Source organism: Misgurnus anguillicaudatus, chromosome 25 (genome assembly GCF_027580225.2).
Source record: "Misgurnus anguillicaudatus chromosome 25, ASM2758022v2, whole genome shotgun sequence".
NCBI lineage: Eukaryota > Metazoa > Chordata > Actinopteri > Cypriniformes > Cobitidae > Misgurnus > Misgurnus anguillicaudatus.
In genome coordinates this window covers 6464308-6487872 of record NC_073361.2, presented here as the reverse complement: position 1 = coordinate 6487872, position 23565 = coordinate 6464308, and the positions used below count along the sequence as shown (strand labels likewise).

The window sequence follows — 23565 nt, the reverse complement described above, 5'->3', positions numbered from 1 at the left end:
TTATATACTTAACAACAACTATCTAAAATAATAAAACTATATACATCTATCCCCCCAACACAACCACAACTGTTCAATACATATTGCAGCCCAACGGTACATTATGAAAGACATATTCTTCCAGTTTTAAATAAATTAATCATGATAAAACTAAAAACATAAACAAGATTAACAATTTCATAATACACATAATTACTTTTTTTTACCAAAAAGTGGCAAGCAACTATTAATTTTTTTTCTGTCAATTTTAATCGAATTAATTATTTAACATAAAAATTCACATAAACATTAAAACTGCAAAATATTTGCCAAAATGTAAAAAGTAAACTTAATTCATTTCTATTCTAAAGGTAAAATGCATCTTCCTTGTCAAATGTAAAAATAAAATGCTATTGATGATTTTACATTTAATTTTCATTACAATCTCGAGGCAAGAGGCAAAAGGCAAACTTTTAAAAACATTTTACTTGCTCAGGTCAAGGAGCAGTGTTGCCAACTTAGCAACTTTATTGCTACATTTTGCAACATTTAAATTCATTTAGAGATGTTTCCCGCAAAGAAGTGACCAAAAACAAACCTAGCTTTACGTCTGTACACATACTGTGTCGCATGCACCACCCCACAAGTGGCAGGTCTTGCTTTCCCAATGAAATGCTGTCTCTCTTAGATACATTAAGCTTAGAAGCATTCAGTTCAGACTATACAGAGCTGCCGTGTGGATGAGCTTCACATGTGTACAAAACAGTGTTTTCTTTTAGAATTGTTTACATTTCAAAGAAGGAACCAACAATGCACAGATTATTTTCTTTCCCTCAGACCTCACAAAGCTGATGCGTCAGTGAGCTACACACATAACAGCATGTCCAAAGACCAGTCACTTAGACTATCTATGTATTGATGGCTCCTCTTTAAATCCTAAAACACTGTTTTGTACATGCAAACCCAGCCAACACACCCATGTGGGGCCAAAAGAGGTTGCATCTGGGGTGATATGTGGGGCCCAAATGGGCTACCCAACTGGGATCCAGCTGATTTTGTTCTCAGCTTCCATTGTGGCCCCACATGTGTTAGCCTAGATCTTTTGCTTAGTATGTCTTTAGTCTCTCTGTAAAAAACATTTCTAAATGGATCTAAAAGTTGCTAAATGGAGCAATAAAGTTGCTTTGTTGGCAACACTGCCACAGACAGTCTCTGTGACGCAAGCAAGTAAACCCCACCCACTGATTAACATAGAATTTGCATATAAAAATGAAAACCATTGAATAAAAGAGAACAAAAATTGTAATCTGAACTTTACATTTTAATCAGGTTTTATTCACTATTGTTGCATGGGCATGAATAAAAAGCCTTTAAAAAAATGTTTTTGCAGATTCCTCTTCTCAACTTTGTCTTTTAATTTCAATATTAGTAGTCTTGCCTCGAGATTATAGTGAAAATGAAAATGTCAAATCATTAATAAAATTTATTTTTTCAATTCGACAGGGTAGATTCATTATCACATTGAACATGAAATTATTTTATTTAATTTTGGCACATATTTTGCATAGTATTTTTATAATGAAATGGTAAATCTAGTTTAAATTTTCATTTTCATCATTTAATTAATTTATGTTAAAAAGACAGAAACACATCCCAAAAGCATCAATCTAGCGACTGTTTCTATCAAACTTAGCTTCACATAAACATTGGCCCTCATTTATCATTCTTGCGTAGAAACGGACGTATATGTTGGCGTAAGATTATGCTTACACTCCTATCACCGCCTGATTTATGAAACTGTGCGTACCGTTGATATTTAGGTGTACGCAATATCTGCCCTTCATAAATGCCGCGGCTGAAAACGATCGTCATCAGAATAACACGCCCATATAAATTCAAGTCTCCACCTCCCCCATGCCCTCATTTTACGACATTCCCAGCTAACAGGGAACGTTCCCACAACATTCGCTAACGTTTTTTAAAAGTTCTTTAAAGGTTAGAGCAAAACGTTTTTAACACAACGTTTATGCAATGTTCCTATAACGTTATTAAAGGTTGAATAACGTTCTTATGATGTTGATGAACAAACGTTCTTCGAACAACGTTCTCAGAACGTTCTCTTGAGGTTATTTCTAAACAATGAAGGTTGTCATAATGTTACGGAAAAACGTTCTTAGAACAACGTTCTCAGAACGTTCTCTTGAGGTTATTTCTAAACAATGAAGGTTGTCATAATGTTACGGAAAAACGTTCTTAGACCAACGTTCTCAGAACGTCCTTTTGAGGTTATTTCTACACAATGAAAGTTCTCTTAATGTTACGGAAAAACGTTCTGAGAACAACGTTCGCTGAACGTCCTTTTGAGGTTATTTCTACACATTAAAAGTTCTCTTAATGTTACGGGAAAACGTTCTTAGAACAATGTCCTCGGAACGTCCTTTTGAGGTTATTTCTACACATTAAAAGTTCACTTAATGTTACGGAAAAACGTTCTTAGAACAACGTTCTTGGAACGTCCTCTTGAGGTTATTTCTAAACAATGAAGGTTGTCATAATGTTGTGAGAAAACGTTCTTAGAACAACGTTCTCGGAACGTCCTTTTGAGGTTATTTCTACACAATAAAAGTTCTCTTAATGTTACGGAAAAACGTTCTTAGAACAATGTTGTCGGAACGTCCTTTTGAGGTTATTTCCTCACATTGAAAGTTCTCTTAATGTTACTGGAAAACGTTCTTAGAACAACATTCTCGGAACGTCCTTCTGAGGTTATTTCTACACAATAAAAGTTCTCTTAATGTTACTGGAAAACGTTCTTAGAACAATGTTCTCGGAACGTCCTTTTGAGGTTATTTTTAAACGATAAAGGTTGTCATAATGTTACTGGAAAACGTTCTTAGAACAATGTTCCCGGAACGTCCTTTTGAGGTTATTTTTAAATGATAAAGGTTGTCATAATGTCACGGGAAAACGTTCTTAGAACAATGTTCTCGGAACGTCCTTTTGAGGTTATTTCTACACATTGAAAGTTCTCTTAATGTTACGGGAAAACGTTCTTAGAACAACGTTATCGGAACGTCCTTTTAAGGTTATTTCTACACAATGAAAGTTCTCTTAATGTTACGGAAAAACGTTCTTAGAACAACGTTCTCGGAACATCCTCTGGAGGTTATTTTTAAACGATGAAGGTTGTCATAATGTTACGGGAAAACGTTCTTAGAACAATGTTCTCAGAACGTTCTTTTGAGGTTATTTCTAAACGATGAAGGTTGTCATAATGTTCCGGGAAAACGTTCTTAGAACAACGTTCTCGGGACGTCCTTTTGAGGTTATTTCTACACATTAAAAGTTCTCTTAATGTTACCGGAAAACGTTCTTAGAACAATGTTCTCGGAACGTCCTTTTGAGGTTATTTCTACACATTGAAAGTTCTCTTAATGTTACTGGAAAACGTTCTTAGAACAACGTTCTCGGAACGTCCTTTTGAGGTTATTTCTACACAATAAAAGTTATCTTAATGTTACGAAAAAACGTTCTTAGAACAATGTTCTCGGAACGTCCTTTTGAGGTTATTTCCTCACATTGAAAGTTCTCTTAATGTTACTGGAAAAGGTTCTTAGATCAACGTTCTCAGAACGTCCTTTTGAGGTTATTTCTACACAATGAAAGTTCTCTTAATGTTACGGAAAAAACGTTCTTAGAACAACGTTCATGGAACATCCTCTTGAGGTTATTTTTAAACGACGACGGTTGTCATAATGTCACGGGAAAACGTTCTTAGAACAATGTTCTCGGAACGTCCTTTTGAGGTTATTTCTACACATTGAAAGTTCTCTTAATGTTACGGGAAAACGTTCTTAGAACAACGTTCTTGAAACGTCCTCTTGAGGTTATTTCCTCACATTGAAAGTTCTCTTAATGTTACTGGAAAACGTTCTTAGAACAACATTCTCGGAACGTCCTTTTGAGGTTATTTCTACACAATAAAAGTTCTCTTAATGTTACAGAAAAACGTTCTTAGAACGACGTTCTCGGAACGTCCTTTTAAGGTTATTTCTACACATTGAAAGTTCTCTTAATGTTACGGGAAAACGTTCTTAGAACGACGTTCTTGGAACGTCCTCTTGAGGTTATTTCTAAACGAAGAAGGTTGTCCTAATATTACGGAAAAACGGTCTTAGAACAACATTCTCGGAACGTCCCCTTGAGGTTATTTCTACATGACGAAAGTTGTCATAATGTTACGGGAAACGTTCTTAGAACAACGTTTTTGGAACGTCCTTTTGAGGTTAATTTCTAAACAATGAAGGTTGTCATAATATTACGGAAAAACGTTCTTAGAACAACATTCTCGGAATGTCCCCTTGAGGTTATTTCTACATGATGAAAGTTGTCATAATGTTACGGGGAACGTTTTTAGAACAACTTTTTTGCAAAGTCCTCTTGAGGTTATTTCTAAATGATGAAGGTTGTCATAATATTACGGAAAAACGTTCTTAGAACAACATTCTCGGAATGTCCCCTTGAGGTTAATTCTACATGATGAAAGTTGTCATAATGTTACGGGAAATGTTCTTAGAGCAACGTTTTTGGAATGTCCTCTTGAGGTTATTTCTAAACGATGAAGGTTGTCATAATGTTACAGGAAAACATTCTAAGAACATTGTTCTTGGAATGTCCTCTTGAGGTTATTTCTAAATCATAAAGGTTGTCATAATGTTACGGGAAACCGTTCTTAAATCGACGTTCTCGAAACGTCATGTTGAGTTTATTTCTACACGATGAAGGTTATCATAATGTTAGGAGAAAACTTTCTTAGAACAACGTTCTCAAAACGTCCTGTTGATTTTATTTTTACTTGATGAAGGTTGTCAAAATGTTAAGAAAATTTTTTAGTAGAAAACGTTCTTAGAACAACGTTCTTGAAACATCCTTTGAATGTTATTTTTACAGTACTTGATGAAGGTTCTCGTTTTGTTAAGAGAAAACATTCCTAGATCCAGCATTTTCTAAACTTCCTTTGATGATATTTGTACTTGATGAAGGTTCTTGTAATCTTAAAACGCTCTTGTTAAATAAAATAAAAAAAAAAAACAAGATCATTGCACATCATTTATCATTAAACCAAGTAATAAGAACAATGACAGACTCTAAAATTTACCTCCAGGTAAGCACCAGGCCAAGAGCTTAACATTAAATAATAGTTGCAACTACATGCGTTAGCCTAGTGCTAACTAGACATTCAGAACACTCTGAGATGTTTGTTGGTCCAAATAAAGTAGGTGAACCATCTTTCAGGGTCAAACGTTTCGCAAATCCTGCCTTGAACTCACCTAGATTGGAGAAGCAATCGTCAGTAAAATAACAAAAAAGGGTTTTTATCCTCTGAATTTGATTTATCTTCATGGTAGTGAAAACAACACAAACTTGCCCTTACAGCTTAAAACACAGTGTCTTAGACATGATGTTAACACACCAACTAGTGTAAGGGTCTGTGGGCAGATCAGGGTTTTGGTGCAAGACTGTAGTCTTATGCAAAGTATTGCCTTTATATGTAAATAGACAACAGGTCAGAGATTCAAAAAGAAAATGTATGTAACATGGTTCAACTCCCTACTTTAGAAACTTGTGTGTTTGCACACCATAGATGGACAGCTACATGACACACTGCAATAAAGGTAATTTTCGATATTGAAACGGCCTGGCACTTTAATATCAATGTGTTGAAAATGACAACAAGACAAAAAAATGTGGCATGGCTTTACATTTGGAAGATTATGTCACCGAGCCCACTGTGTGTGTATAACCCATGCAGGTTAAAGCCAGTTGTGCAAAGTCCTGTTGTCCTGTACACTATGAACCAGGAAGGGTTTTTTTGGGGAACTGTGTACATTACGTACAAAAGCTTTGACAATCAGAGAGACATTGTGTGATTGAAATGGTACAGAAAAAAACGAGAAAGTAAGTTGGAATGGAAGATGCTCCAATCATTCATATACATTACATGGTCAGATGATGCTAGAAAGAATCAAGCCACAGAGGAGAAAACCAATAAGTGCATAAGAATTTTAATGAAATGTATGTGATGGATAGGTTGCCCTTAAATTAAGGTGACCAGCTTTTTCAAATGACAAGTACGGACATGTCCTAAGGATTAAAATATCCTTGAAATCTTATTTGTTATTGTCTAGAAATTTAAAAACAGGGTCAAAACCTTTTTAAATGTTTTCATCTTTTATGTGGGTTATGGAGAACACACCAACGGGGACATCCTTAAATTACATTTTTTTTTATGGGAAAAGTGGATCACTGTTTTGAATCTTGACTTAATTATAAAAAGAAATTATAAACACTTACAGGAACAAAGTAAATGAAATAAAAAAATTACAAATATTAAAGTAGTATCTAAAAAATAACGAAAATGTGCAGCATCTTGTTTATGTAATCTATCTATATTATCTGAAATTTAAAATATTTAATGTTCCCAGATGCTTTCTTAAATAGGTTATAAATTAGTAGAGTAATATAAACGTCTAATAACGCTTATATGTATCACTACTGTCCGTTTTCAGCACTGGATATATTTATTTTGATATATTTATATAATCTAATATTTTATGTTGTGATGTATATTTTTTAAAACCAATTGGCGCGCAAGACGAACCGCGCATGCGCATGAAGAAACGTTCCAGATACATTCCACGCGGTGAGATCCAAACCGCGTTAGGTAAGTGTGTATATTATTTATCTTTCTTTATTTTCTTTGAAAAGTATGACCTAGCTAATATGGCATAAAGTGAGTAACGTTAAATTGATCAGTCACTCTTTTCTCCATCATACGTGTCGGATTGTGTTTGTTTATGGGTCTGGCTAGTGGCTAACTGTGAAGTTAACTGACTCAATACCTGGTCTGACATAAAAATATTTTGTTTTCCCAAAGACGAGGGCAGACGACAAGCATGAATAACCGCTGTGTGGACGTTATTTGTAAATGTGGTAACTTAGTTGACACGCTTTTGCAATGATTAGAACTTGCAACTCAAGTTTACTTACAATGTTTAACGTTATTTCGCTTCTCATCGAAAATAATCTACACTACAGGGACTTTGATAATGTTACTTTTATTTATTCTTTGTGGAAGTTAGTACAGTACTACTGTGCAGTACTTATAACAGAAACAGTATTGCTGTTTCTGTATGTTTGTGAATAGTAAACAATGTTTGCAGTATATCTGTAAACCATACTGTATAAGCAGTAACTTATACATGTAAGTTAACAATGCACAGTAGGCTATACACAATGCAGCAGCAGCAGCAGTATAAGGCAAGTTACTGCTTATATAATAGATATTGTTAGTATAAAATACAGCATGGCATGTGGCTCTTGAATATATTTGTAATATTACTTTTCTCCTCCAGTAACATCTTTGAAGGTTTCATGAAATTCAGTCTGGCTTGGTATGTTGAGAATAATTCTTAAAAAAATGTAAAATAACTAGATAAATCTGTTAAAGATGTATTTACCTGTTGTCTGCATAATTTTTCATAAGTCCAAGATTGAACACATTGTGTACCATTTTAGAGGTCTGCTATAAGTGATGTGGGATTAAGATGGGAATAATGCAGCCTGCAAAGTGCTAAATTATAATTTATTTTGTTTCAGATCCGCTTGGTAGCAATGGTCCAGGTGATGCTGTAAGGAAGGTTTTGCAAGTTGCCACATACAATGGATCGAAAGGGAAGGACATACCTTTGGCACTGTGATTATTCGTAAGTGTTTCAAAAGTTTCTGTAACTCAACTGATATTGCTTCTACAGGGAGTGCAGAATTATTAGCCAAGATGTATTTTTGAGGATTACTTTTGTTATTGTACAACTACAGTGCTCTTGGTCAATTCAAAATGTTATCAAACCCTCAAACCTGAACATTTAAGTAGTAAAAGTGAAATTTTGCCTTTCTTAAGAGAATATTTCTATGTACACCATTATTAGGCAACTATTAGTGTGCAGAATTATTAGGCAACTCAGGGCTCCAAACTGCGACTAAAATGGTCGCATTTGCGACCAAATATATTTATGTGCGAGTGAAATTTCTGTCAAGGTCGCCATTGGCGACAATACAAATTTACTCCCTTTGATTGTAAAATTTGCATTATATGTGCATGTTTTATAACCAGTAGCCTATCGCTTCATTCGTTTTGTTAACTTCATGAAATGAGATGCGTTGTGTGAACGTCACCCCTCGTTCAGACAGCCAGCGACGTTATCGCTGTGTGTCGCTTGTCTCTTTCAATGAGGCGTTTCTAAATCTGCTTGTCATAAACAAATGAGTACCATCCACGCCAGTAACTGACGAGAGAAGGATGACGTGAACTCCACTGCTTTGTTCTCATTGGTAGTCGCTCCCGAAAGTCACTCGACCTTTGCATAAAGTAAAACTTTTCTTAAAGAGCCATTTCACCAATAGGAACATTAATCTTTATGGAAAGTGAGTCATATTTGTAGTCAAAATGTAACATAAATGTAGAATTTTGTGCCTATTTGACCGAGAAAAGACAAAATGTGACTTTAGAGCACAATTGTATGAAAAACTACAACTCCCACTATGCACCACAATGCACAGCTCTGCAAGCCACTCCCATTAATCGGAACACGCCTCAGATATGATATTGTGTACATAAATGCCACGTTAGTAAAACAAAGAAAATAGCCCCCACCACTGTGTCTGACAGACACCAATCATGACTTACTTTTAAACGTGATGTTACATTGTGTTACACACAATAACACTCTGGTCTGGTGTGTAGCAAAGTCTTATTCAAACAGTAACGTGCGGTTTGAGATCTGCAGTACAAATGTCTTTTCAAGTAGTTAAAAAATGGTATGCATTTTAAATGTTTATTTAGTTTTACCAATTTTCTTTTTGTCTCGTGTTTACTGTAATTACATCTGTGTTATAATGACACACTTAAAATAGAACACTTACTTTAGTTAGACATCCGTTTATCCCTGCATCCTGCACACAAACGCGTCCCCTACATAATATCTCCACAGACGCGCTGCCTCAGCTCTTGGAGCTTGTGCTCGTAAGCCGAAACACGTCTTTGAAATAAGCACGCGCCCAGAAACATTAACAAAACAAATGTTCATATCCTTATCTGATCCAGAAATCTTACACCGAAAGCACACAGCGCGAGTCCGTCCAAGCTCATATAATCCGCAGCGCGTTTGCTCGGAAACCGAAACGCGTCCGTGAAATAAACATGTGCGAACGCGTGCAAAGTTGCTCTCTTGCCTAAAAACCTTAACCAAACGAACGTCCATATCCTTATCTGATGCAGAAATGTTAGAAAGAGGGCACACAGCGAGAGAACAGGCAAGCTTCTCTACACAGCAGAGGCCGATGGTTGCGGCGTCTTCCCCGGGCTCCTCTACCCAGCCGACGCCCAGGCTCCGGCCTACTCCTTGGGCTTCTGATCTGCCTCAGCTCTTTGCTGTATTGTGGTTCATAAAGGTGCAATGAACAGCAGATTAGAGCATCACGCTTGCGAAATCACCCTCTTCTATATCATATTGATTAACTTCCACTGTTATTGTAACATGAAGTCTGACTCGCTCCACAACTTCTGTTTAGCTTAGCTTAGCATAAAGATGGCGGCTGATCGTTTTTTCCCGTCTGTGTTCGTATATTTTCGTAAGTCCCACCCACTTATCTGTAATTGGTCTGAAGCGTGAGTGGGTCCCACCCATAGCCCCCACCTTGGAAAAATGAGGAATGAGTGTCTGTAGTCTTTCACACTCAATAGAGATACAGAATTTCCTTCTTTCAATGACGCAAAATGACGATTTGGAAGTGCCTCACTGAAATCAGTATTTCTCCCCTCTCAGGGGAAACTGAGGGAATGATGCACGATCATTCAAAAACATGACAGGGGTTCTAACGGTACAAAGCTTAATGCAAATGGGTGAAGTTTCCCTTTAACTTTCTCGTGTCGCTGGACACGCGCATACGGTCGCCAACGGTCACTTTCACTCGTGTCGCCGGAAGTCGCCCAGGTTTCCATTGAAATGAATGAGATTGCGTCGCTCTGCTACTGCTAACAAAAAGCAGGCTCCAGCAGCTGTGCCAGAACGAGCGCGGGAGAGAACGCCAGAGACACAGGGATTCATCTTTCCGCATCAGTCAGTGAACACCGTGCCGAAAGACATTTCAAGACGTCCTGGATTTTAGACTATTCGAACGACAAAGATGCTAAACGGAGCGTTTTTTTGTGCATATACGTGCACACACTCAAGCCCAATGCGCGTTTTAAAAATCACGCAAACACATGATTTCTTTGGGCTTGACAGGAGATATATGCACAAATGATCTTGTAATGCCACAGTCTCTGCAAATATACTCATAAAAACAGACAATTATAAGTGAGCAGTTGATCAGATGTGTCAGTAGCTACGTTTACATGGACACATTTTGCCTCCATCGGATTAAAATCCTTCCGATTAATAAATCCTATCATAGCGTTTACATGAACACTTCATAATGTGATCGGATTGATGTGCGTGTTTATATGACACAAGATTTACATCAGATTTGATCGTTTGACATGCGCACATTGCACAAATATAGTTTCACGCTGTTTCAAGATTTGCTTTGTGCCTCAGCTGATTATAAAGCAGCAGCAAAAACACCCATTCACGTGTGCCCAAAAATCGTATTTTACTTCACGCAGTGCTGCAGAGACCGTTCGCAAGAGCGAGTCCAAACACACGCGTTTGTGGATCAAAGAATAAATCATGGACTGACCGGACAACGCTGTCTTGTATCACTTTATGGGGAATTGGAAGGATAATAGGAACAAGATTAACAAGACAAATCACTTCTTGTGACTTCCTTCAACAAAACAAACTCAAATATTTGCGTCACATGTCATTACGGCAATTCTACGTCATTGCACGTGTGAATATGCTCAACACTCCCGTCCTGTAGGTGGCGGAATTTCGCCTTTCAGTGGGTTTACCAACCGCCATTAAAAAAAGAAAAGATGGCACATGCCCAGCGTCCCAGTTTCAGTTATCCATCCGATCAAGTGTATACATGTCCTTTTGAGCGGATTATAAAAGGTATAAACCACCCCTAACAAGCGGATTAGATTTTTAATCAGATTGCCACTTTTTAGTCCGATTGAGGTGATTACATGGAGCATTTTTATTCAGATTGATCATTTAAACGGATTACAAATGTCCATGTAAACGCAGCTAGTGTAAAGATCAGTGCTTCTCTGTTCTTAAAGGGACAGTTCATCTTATAAGAAAAGCTTATGTTTGAGTCGTTATGTAAATCAGACTACAGAAGACAAAAGGAAAATCGCTTTTATAGCTTTAAAAAGATCAATTATATTTAATTTATAGAATGAAAACAGTGCTATATTAATTTGATACTGTTTCTCTACCTAATCAATACTGTTAGATCTTACTTTATTTGTAAATTTGTTCTTTTCTATTTTATATGTTTGTAATTTCTTGATTTGTTCTTATTTAATTTTCCAACATCACTTTTTTGCTGAAAATTATTCAACTCATGACTCAAAAACCATAATGCAATTCATTTAACCAGTACTATATTGTAAAATTAAGTAATTTTAAAATACATGTACTGTAGGCATTCAGGTCCACCCTATTCCAAGGCCAACTTAAAATTGTTTGGCCTTGTGACTGATGGTCTGATTATGGCAAAATAAAATTATTGCAGATGTCAAATGGTAAGGGAATGCTACTTGTTACAGCTTTCCACATGTATTAACCCATTTAATTAAACATGGTTTTGGATAACCTACTAGTCAAATGTTTACATTTTAAATTTACAACCTAAATTGTCCGTCAGAATTAAATAATTGAAATAATGGTCATAATGTATTTTTTGCATTTGTTATGGTGTGCATTTTGTTTCTGCGCGTGTGGGGGGATGTTGGGTTCCTTCCTCATTTTTTGTCCTTGGCCAATCACATGCCTTAAGAATAAACAAGTTAAGTTACCCCTTATGAGGCCATAATATTTATTCTGGGGGAGTCCCCCACCTCCCGGCCCCATCAGAGGCCACGTCGCCCCTCGAGGACCCTTTTCACCCCTGACCATTTTCATGCCTGCTAAAAGTAAGTGCATTGTTATGTGGCTCTTAAAAAAATTATTTGGCGCCTGTTTTTTTCCCCTATAGGAGCCAATGGCTCCTTAATTGATTTTTTTTGTTTGGAGCCCTGCAACTAAATGAAAAACAAAGATTTTACCATCTCACTTGTTTTTTTCACCTGTTAAAGTGAGAATAATAAACAAACTCTACATTTACAAAAAAATTAATAAAACAATAAAAAATAAAAAAATATATAAACTCAGTGACCAATATAGCCACCCTTCTTTTCGATAACAGTCACAAGCCTTCCATTCACGGATTCAGTCAGTTTCTTGATCTGGTCTGAACCAACATTTTGTGCAGCCACAACCACAGCCTCCCAGACACTGTTCAGAGAGGTGTACCGTTTACCTTCAGTGTAAATGTCCTGCTTAAGAAGGGATCAAAAGATCTCAATAGGGTTTAAGTCAGGTGAAGAAGGGGCCATGTCATTAGTTTTTCATCTTTAAAGCATTTACTGGCCAGCCATGCAGTGGAGTACTTTGATGTATGTGATGGAGCATTGTCTTGCAAAATAATCAGTCTTCTTGAAAGATGCAAACTTTTTCCTGTACCACTGCTTGAGGAAAGTGTCTTCTACATTACAGGCAGGCAGGCACAGACAAGTATAATTAAAGATAAGCTTGTTGGACCTTTTTGGGTTGAAAATGGAAATAAAAAACAACTCTCAGACCTACTGACAATTTTTAGAAGACACTTTCTTCAAGCAGTGGTACAGGAAAAAATCTGCATCTTTCAAGAAGACTTTTTTTATGCAAGACAACGCTCCATCACATGCATCATAGTACTCCTCTGCATGGCTGGCAAGTAAAGGCATTAGAGATGAAAAACTAATGACATAGCCCCCTTCTTCACCTGACTTAAACCCTATTGAGAACTTTTGATTCCTTCTTAAGCAGGACATTTACAGTGAAGGTAAACAGTACACCTCTCTGAACAGTGTCTGGGAGGCTGTGGTTGTGGCTGCACAAAATGTTGGTTCAGACCAGATCAAAAAAATGACTGAATCCGTGAATGGAAGCCTTGTGACTGTTATCGAAAAGAAGGGTGGTTATATTGGACACTGAGTTTATATATTTTTTGTTGTTTTGTTGATTTTTTTTGTAAATGTAGAGATTGTTTATTATTCTCACTTTAACAGGTGAAAAAAAAAACAAGTGAGATGGTAAAATCTTTGTTTTTCATTTAGTTGCATAATAATTCTGCACACTAATAGTTGCCTAATAATGATGTACATAGAAATATTCTCTTAAGAAAGCCAAAATTTCACTTTTACTACTTAAAGGGACACTTCACCCATTTGCATTAATCTTTGTATAGTTAGAACCCTAGTCATGTTTTTGAATGGTCGTGCATAATTTCCTCAGTTGCTGCTGAAACAGGAGAAATATATATTTCAGTGTTGCACTTCCTTCTTTCAATGATGTAAAAATCATCATTTTGCATCATTGAAAGAAGGAAGTCCAATATCTTTGTTGAGCGGGTGAGACTACAAACAGCCCTTTTCTCAGTCAAATTGGCACCAAATTCGAAATGTATGTTACATTTCGACTACAAATATGAGACACTTTCAATGAAGATTGATGTTTCTGTGGGTGAAGTGCTCCTTTAGGTGTTCCGGTTTGGGGGTTTGTTGGCATTTTGGGTTGACCAGGAGCACTGTAGTTGTACAATAACAAAAGTAATCCTCAAAAATACAGCTTGCCTAATAATTCTGCACTCCCTGTATAGGGCTTATTCGCAAACACTGGAAGTAGCTAACCGCGGCCATCTTGTTGACATGACATCTGTCCTGCCCCTAGAGTTGAGGGGAGCAGTAGCCTAAATGGCATCATCTCGTCAGTATTAAGAGAAGATAAGCTTGATTGGTGTGGAACCATATCAAATAGACCCAATAGCCTTAAGTAAAGATCCGTCCTTATTGCCAGGCGTAACTTATCTGGATATTTATAACTATATCGTTCATACAGTATCCGCATACATCATACAAGCACTGAAGGGCTGTTCACATTATAACGATAACTATATTATCGTCCACATCACCAAACAATACGTTTATGCTAATTCGCTCACGGCACTCGCGCAAATCACTTGCCTTTAATATTGCTTGTATGTCCTCAACACGCTGCGTTTCGCGTAACTCTAAACAGTGAATATAATAGTTTGTGTAATCTCTTACCTTTTGGCATAACAGTAGGGCTGCAGCTATCGATTCTTTTTGTAATCGATTAATCTAGCACTGAATCGATCGATTAATCGAGTAATCGGATAATTTTTTTTGTGTGTTTTTAAACAACCAAAACAAATAATGCATAACGAAAATGACTTGGCTGTAAAATGTTCAAGCATTTGGCTTTTATTTCTTAAAAAACCAGAGGTATTTGGCTCCAAGAAATAAGCCTATTTATTTCAATTTTTTACCCATTTAGTGTTTATAAGTGCCAGTGCCAACAATTAAACACTTTAATTTATTAATATACACAACAGGTTTCATGCTGTAATCTAGCCCTGACATCAAAGTAAATATCTGGTTTATGTACATTTCTACACCTGCAGCATTTACCATTAGGCTTTTAACATATAATATATCATTTCTGGGGTGAGCCTATTTGCTATGGTAACAACCTGTGTGTATGCGCGCACGTGCACTTGTGTTTGTGCGTGTGCACGCGTTCTGTGCGTGAGGAAGAGTCAGTCAGACGTTCAGTTGCTTCATTGCATTTTGGTACTGCAGAAATACATACATTACTTTTCAATAGAACGCTGCATTTGGTTTGCATCACTTGCATTGCGGTGCATTTGGTTAAGAATCCGTTCGAAAAATCACAACATCACGTCCCGCTGTATACAGTGAATGCATGCTGAAATTATTGTTGCGGCGCTACATAAGTTTAAGCATATGTGATGCATTGCGCGATCGGTCTGACTCGCGTGAGAGAGAATAACTTCCTTATGCTAAACTCCAATAAAACAGAGATTATTATTATTGAACGAAATATGTCAGATTACAAGTTGCCCATATATGATTGCACTGTGGTGCCGTTTTTTGGTACACACACCTGTAGTGCATGCGTGTGTGTCAAGGGGTTCTTTTTTAATCTATACTGTCCTGCAATTGAACGTGAATACGTTTACTCCTTAAAAACATCAAAGCTAAACATCATATCTAGTCAAACCGCATAACGACATCGCTACAAATACAGTATGGGATTAAAATCAGCGGAAGCTATGTTACCTTGTTTCATCGACGCTTGGTGAAACAGCAGTGAATGTTTTCAGTTCAGATGCTGAATGTAATGATCCCAAACTTTAGACAGTCTCTCTCTGCCGTTTATGGACATATTCGCTCCGCCATCGCGCCAACTAAATTCAAAATGAACCACGCGCTATGATGTGCTTCCTGAACATTGAACAACGGTCCGTGTGAATCAGATCTTGGCGCGTGTAGTGCGCGTCATAGGACTTTAACGAGGCTTCGAGGCAGACTTTTTGCCTCGAGGAATTTTTTGAATCGAGTAAATCGAGTAACTCGATGAATCGTTTCAGCCCTACATAACAGTTAGTTAATGTAATAGATTAAAAAAACATTATGTCAATTTTCACAGCAACTGCAGGTAATCTAATGTTATAGACCTCAATGAGCTTCACTGTCATTTTAAGTGCTCGTGCAGTTGAAGTTCAATTCATTGTATCTGCATCGTTATAGTTTTGGTTTGAGCTCCGCTATTCTCTTTAATATAAAACGATTTTCAAAACTATATTTTTTATAGTTATTGTTATAATGTGAACGGCCCTTAATTCCCTACCTAGTATCAATGCCAGACCTATGTTCATAAAGTTATTAATCCTAATTTAATAACTGTCTCAATTTATGGCAGCTTATTTGAAAGAGCAGTTTCAGCCACTGCTTACAGCTAACCATATGTGATTAAATGATGGGGACAGACTTTGCTGTGAGGCATATATTTCTAACGTTACCTGTGGTAAAATGATGGGGACAGACTTTGCTGTTGGGAGTCTCTCCTTCTCTGGTTCAACTCCTCTGTCTCCTTCCTTTCATGTTTTCTGACAGTCGGTATCGCATAAAAACTAATTCTGGGGTTCTTTTTGCTGTTGTTAGAACAGTCGTGTATTACACCACACGACATCGCGTGGTTTAAAAAAATTACATCGATAATACCATGCATAATACCCACGCTGCCTCGCTTGTCAATTGACAGACTGACAGTTCTATGTCAACAATATGGCCGCCGCGAACATTGATGACGTAGATCGAATAACTCCTATACAAGTTCATTTAACAAACATTTTTTTTTTATGTTTCTGTAAAGCTCAGAGGTAGAGCATTGCATTAGCAATGCAAAAGTTCATGGGTTCGAAACTCTAGGAACACATACTGAAAAAATACATAATACCTTGTAATGCACTGTAAGTCCCTTAAGATAATAGCGTTTGCCGAATGCGTCAATGTAATGTTATAATCAATTATACCCCATGGCTGTTGAATGCTTCTGATTAACAAATGTTTCACAGGTATGCATTATTTTTCGATAAATGCACACCTGACCTGTCAAATGTAACCACCCAAGCAATGTCTTTTGTAACCGTGGTATAAGAGGAATAATTGACTCTGATCCTTTGAGTTATTTAAAAATAATGCACACTCAGCTTCGTGATGTGCCGCATTACCACCTTGAGTGTGCATTATTTTGAATTATCCAGCTGCCCGTCATCAATTATTTCTTACGTATGCAACCATTATTTCTGTTTCTGATCGGCTTTTAGAATTAGTAGGAAAGGCTAATCTAATGATTTGAGCAGTCGATCAAATATTTGTGACAGGAAAAATCTGGCACAACATTCACCTGCAGAAACACTATTTAAACACTTTGGGGCAGTTTCCTGTACAGGGTTTGGATTAATCCAGTTATATTAGGATATTATATTAGGCCTTAGTTATATTAGGATTGGAGCTGGGCATAGATTAATCTAGATTAATCTCATACAAAATAAAAGTAATTTTTTGCAAAATATATGAGTTTGTGCTGTGTGTAAATATTATGTATATGTAAACACACACACATACATATATGTACATTTAAGAAATGTTTTATTTATATATAATGTTTTTATTTATATATAATATATAAAAATATAAATAAATATATATACACATGTAAATGTTTCTTAAATACATACATGAATGTGTGTGTATTTATTTAAACATAATTATTACACACAGCACAAACTCATATTATGCAAAAAATAACTTTTATTTTGCATGTAATTAATCTAGATTAATCTATGCCCAGCTCTAATTAGGATATTAGTAGTTTTTTACAAACATACCTTACAAAAACCAGTACTGGGGTGAATCTTAAGACAAAACATGTTAAAATATATCAGTGCAAGATGTTTTTAAATTAAAGGTATTGCGGAGGATTTTCTTTTTCCGGGTGGATCATCAAGACTATTGGTCCTCCTAGTTGTCAATCAGGAGTGTTTCGCAATTGCATTTTTTAAAAAATTGAAGAAGTCGGTTCTTTTCAAAAATTTTAGAAAATCCTCCGCTACACCTTTAAGGCAGCTCAAACATGCATTTTAGTCTGGGACTTATTTGGTCTGGGACTATTCTGGATAAGCCCTGTCTGGGAAACTGTGTATTTATACATGTCAAAGACAAATAAAAAACAAGCATAAGTACTAAAGTAAACGATAACAAACATATCATCATTAGTAAACGCCAACCCCATTCTCTTCTATTGTTACAGTTGTACAAATGACAGTGCATCATTTTATATCATTCTATACCAGTTTGTTTTTACAAACTATATCAGCACGCTGATATAAAGCCAAATCACACAACTACTAGAGCAATATTAAACATTAGTTTGACTCATTAGTAAGGGTGTCACGATTTCGATTTTAAATCGAAATCGATCGAAATTAAGCCACAACCTCGAACTTCGAATTAAAAAATTGGATCGTCGATGCTGCCACGCCCCCATGTCACGTCCGGTCGGCTTGCCAAGCGGGGGAAAATAAACTCTCAGAAGTGCCTTTAAAAACATCCATCCAGCGGAACGCGATTTATATTTTAAAACACGAGGGATGTATTGCTACAACTCCTTGAAATGCATATCATAAACAGGATTACTACCTAGTGATCTGCCTTCGGACAGAGCGCAGCTCTCTGCACGTGCACGAGAGAGCCGCCAAGATGCAGCGGGTTATATTTTAAACAAAAGATATAGTTTGCCTCAGCTCGCATGAAACGCATAAAAACTGAACAAATACGTAAGGATTATTACTTTAGTTTATGTTTAGACTTTGGACAGATGCGAGATGCGCATGCACGTGAGACAGAGAGAAGCGCAGCTGCTTGACGCACCGGTTTTATTTCAGATAATAGGAGTCCAAGACGCGCGCATTAAGTCTATCTGCGTGCAAGAAGGAATTCTCTCTCTACAAGCTCTCTCGCGTAAAGTAAAGCCCACAAAGCCCCATGCGAGGAAAAGCACGCAATGTGCATGTTAATGTGAAACTATAATAATAATAATAATAATAAAGGCATATCATTTTTTGTCTTAAAAAAATCCATTTAAAAATCGAGAATTGAATTGAATCGTGACATCAGAATCGAAAAGGTAATCGACTCGAGGATGTGGAGAATCGTGACACCCCTACTCATTAGTGCCAAACTACTTGCTTCTGCTATGGATTCCTGATACGGATGAGTTTTTATTGCATGTGACAAGAAAGAGGGAAGAGCGTGACACAAAAAAATTACATACTACGCTGTATGCACTTGTTTATCCTAGTACTTTTGCACTTGTTTTAAGTGTCTGACATGAATTTACACACAAACCCTGTTTTCACAGACAAGACTTAAGGATAGTCCTAGACCAGTGTTTCCCAACCCTGGTCCTCGTGCACCCCCTCCCAGAAAGTTTTAGATGTCTTCTTATTTAACACACCTGATTTAACTCATCAGCTTGTTAGGGGCACATGTTTACCATTTTAGAAGGAGGCTGATGAGTCAAATCAGGAAAAACCATCCAAAATGTTCATCTTGTCAAAATCCATTGTCCATTAAACATATCCTTTTAGACTGTATTACATTTACCCCTGTAAGAAATCGTTTTTACTCTGTTGATAGTTTTGAAAAGGTTTTTAATCAAGTGAGCCCAAGCATGGTTTTAAGATTTTTAGAGGAAATAAATTTGAAACATCTATTTTAATCTTCCTTTGATTTAATTATACTGTATTCTCGCCATGAATATAGCCTTTGAAGCTGGTATGCCGTTAAAAAAGAAAGAAAGAAAAGAAAGTCGAATCAGGTGTTTTAAATAAGGAGACATCTAAAACTTTCTGGGAGGGCGTGCCCGAGGACCAGGGTTGGGAAACACTGTCCTAGACAGTCTGCTCTGGTGGCTGCATTATCCAATCGCAAATATGTAATTGTACGACTTTAAGCCTCCATTACTAATTTTAAAATGACCAGTGGCAAATGATAGAAATGGTAAAGCAGTTCACGGGATGGTACTGGTGGAATATCTCTGGCGGTTGGAAAAGACTCTCAGCCAGTCAGATTCGAGAAACAGAATAAACATTTTCTATAAAAAGCTATAATCACACTTTTACTCAAGCTATATTGTGTTATTAAATGATCTATTCTGCATTTCACAAAGTCTAACCTGGTTGCAATTATTTACACATTTTAATCATTGTCTACTGAAGCTTAAAGCTATTATTCATGTCTGTATTTATAATGTTCACATCCAGTGTAGACCGTCTCAATCTGATGTTCCAGCTGTGATGCCTTCATTGCAGACACCTTAAAGTATGTTCCACATCGAGGAACAAGGGTAAGTCATATTCTGACTATACAAAGCTTAATGCAAATGGGTGAAGTGTCCCTTTAATGGCGCGCTCCGATTATTAGCATCAGTTTTAAGAAGGTTGTGGTCATGACAGTGTTGCCTTCTAAATCAGCTTCTTTTTTGTCCACAAATCAAGTGACTTTTAATAAATGAGTAAAAAATGAACAAATAAAAGAGTAAACTATTGCCCCGCCTAAGACTTATCTCTTTAACCAAGCATTTACCTAATTCATCTCCTATACATACTTATGCCGCATCTATTATACTGTATGAATGCCTTTAACACTACATGTGATGGGCCTCTTTACTAATTGCACCTTGTTTCTGTTTCCCTGTCTCATCCTGGTTCACCGAGGAAATCTGAGACGGACAGGTCCAATTCCAATTTGGAGGGATGCTCATCCCACCATTCATCCGCCTGATGCCCATCCTCATGCTGCTAAATTGATGACTGCTCACATATACTCACCGGCCACTTTATTAGGTACAGCTTACTAGTACCGGGTTGGACCCCTTTTGCCTTCAGAACTGCCTTAATCCTTCGTGGCATAGATTCAACGAGGTACTGGAAAAATTCCTCAGAGGTTTTGGTCCATATTCACATGATACCATCATGCAGTTGCTGTAGATACGTTGGCTACACATCCATGAAGCGAATCTCCAGTTCCACCACATCCCAAAGGTGCTCTATTGGGTTGAGATCTGGTGACTGTGGAGGCCATTTAAGTACAGTGAACTCACTGTCATGTTCAAGAAACCAGTCTGAGATTATTTATTCTGCCGGAAGTAGACATCCGAAGATGGGTACACTGTGGTCATAAAAGGATGTACATGGTCAGAATCAATGCTCAGGTAGGCTGTGGCATTGACACGATGCTCAATTGGTACTAATGGGCCCAAAGCGTGCCAAGAGAATATCCCCCACACCATTACACCAGCACCAGCAGCTTGAACATTGATACAAGGCAGGATGGATCCACATTCTCATGTTGTTGACGCCAAATTCTGACCCTACCATCAGAATGTCGCAGCAGAAATCGAGACTCATCAGACCAGGAAACGTTTTTCCAATCTTCTTTTGTCCAATTTTGGTGAGAATTGTAGCCTCGTTTTCCTATTCTTTGCTGTCAGGAGTGACACCCGGTGTGGTCTTCTGCTGCTGTAGCCCATCCACCTCAAGGTTCAGCGTTTTGTGGGTTTAGAGATGCTCTTCTGCATACCTCACATTTTTATTTTGCTTTTACCTCCATTGTACCGAACTGTGACGCCTGAATATATATATATATATATATATATATATATATATATATATATATATAGCATAGTATATACTAAATTCTATAGCTGAAATTAATAACAGGGTCTCTTTCCTTGGTTACAAACTGCACCACACTACAGCTGTAACATGTAAGATGGGAACTGGACCTCCTGGCTAAGCCTGGTTTTCTCACTGGGTTTTTATTTCTGTCTCCCTGAAAAAGTTTCCCCCTTGACCAATGTTTCTGTGTGGCTTGCTTACTAGGAAACTGCTGATATTAACCTTATAACGTCTTTAGAAAATTATGTTAATACTGGTATATAGTTTGGAGTTGGAGTATATTACATACACTGTTCTATCACTGTTCTATTACTGTATGTTCATAATTTAGCTTGGAATGGAGTAATTCTTATTATATTATTTATATAAGAATTAACTCCATGTAACCTCAAATACTCCATCCTTAACTGTATTTAAAACTTTGAGGTTCTTTTCTGTGTCGTCTTATATTCTATTACATGTACAGATGATTTGGTAAGATGAACTATTGTGAAAAGCACTGTATAAATATAATTGAATTGAATTAAATTGATGTTTGTTAAACATTTTTGAAAGGATATTGTACTAAGACATAAAGTTGGTGAAATGCTCAAAAATGTTTTGTAACCTTTAAATAATGGAAAGTAAGAAAGCTGGATATTGTATTGTTTTGAATTATAAAAAAAATAATGTTTAAAGAATATTTGTGAAAATAAAGTTTTGAAAATATTGTAAGAAACTTTTTATAACCTTTGAACACAAATGTTTAAAATGATAACTATATTGTTGATATAATTTTAAAATAACCATTAAAAGAATGTTATACAGTATGTGAAAGTTAGGTGAATGTTGTGAAAAATGTTTTTGTAACCTTTAAATAACGTTCTAATCATGACAAGAAAACTGGACATTTTGACGTTTTAAGAATGTTAAAGGAATAGTCTACTCATTTTCAATATTAAAATATGTTATTACCTTAACTAAGAACTGTTGAATCATCCCTCTATCATCTGTGTGTGTGCACGTAAGCGCTGGAGCGCGCTGCGACGCTTCGATAGCATTTAGCTTAGCCCCATTCATTCAATGGTACCATTTAGAGATAAAGTTAGAAGTGACCAAACACATCAACGTTTTTCCTATTTAAGACGAGTAGTTATACGAGCAAGTTTGGTGGTACAAAATAAAACATAGCGCTTTTCTAAGCGGATTTAAAAGAGTAACTATATTTTATGGCGTAATAGCACTTTTGGGAGTACTTTGACTCGGCGCAGTAACACCCTCCCTCTCCCATTATGAGAGTGAGAAGGGGAGCAGACTTTTCAGGCGAGTCGAAGTACTCCCAAAAGTGCTATTACGCCATAAAATATAGTTCCTCTTTTAAGTAGACATCCGAAGATGGGTACACTGTGGTCATAAAAGGATGTACATGGTCAGAATCAATGCTCAGGTAGGCTGTGGCATTGACACGATGCTCAATTGGTACTAATGGGCCCAAAGCGTGCCAAGAGAATATCCCCCACACCATTACACCAGCACCAGCAGCTTGAACATTGATACAAGGCAGGATGGATCCACATTCTCATGTTGTTGACGCCAAATTCTGACCCTACCATCAGAATGTCGCAGCAGAAATCGAGACTCATCAGACCAGGAAACGTTTGTCCAATCTTCTTTTGTCCAATTTTGGTGAGAATTGTAGCCTCGTTTTCCTATTCTTTGCTGTCAGGAGTGACACCCGGTGTGGTCTTCTGCTGCTGTAGCCCATCCACCTCAAGGTTCAGCGTTTTGTGGGTTTAGAGATGCTCTTCTGCATACCTCACATTTTTATTTTGCTTTTACCTCCATTGTACCGAACTGTGACGCCTGAATATATATATATAATATATATATATATATATATATATATATATATATATATATATAGCATAGTATATACTAAATTCTATAGCTGAAATTAATAACAGGGTAAGAACGTTATAAATAAATGTTTTAAGAACGTTGTATAATGGGTGAAAATAAAGTTAGGAAAACGTTATATGGAACGTTTTTAGAACCTTTAAATAACGTTATAATCACGACAAGAAAACTGGACATTTTAACGTTTTAAGAACGTTATAAATAAATGTTTTAAGAACGTTGTATAATGGGTGAAAATAAAGTTAGGAAAACGTTATATGGAACGTTTTTAGAACCTTTAAATAACGTTATAATCACGACAAGAAAACT

The 23565-nt window shown here is 36.7% G+C and overlaps 1 protein-coding gene and 1 long non-coding RNA gene across 3 annotated transcripts in view; one reads left to right on the top strand and one right to left on the bottom strand.

Annotated features, from left to right (window-relative positions):
• The window catches only part of LOC129426315 (NXPE family member 3-like), a 53501-nt gene that overhangs the window by 5656 nt on the left and 24280 nt on the right, over positions 1 to 23565 (bottom strand). The gene's annotated exons all lie outside the window — the stretch shown is intronic.
• Positions 7500 to 20184, top strand: LOC141362060 (uncharacterized). Its single transcript, XR_012368036.1, has 2 exons — positions 7500 to 7745; positions 19945 to 20184. It is a non-coding gene; the product is annotated as an uncharacterized lncRNA (long non-coding RNA).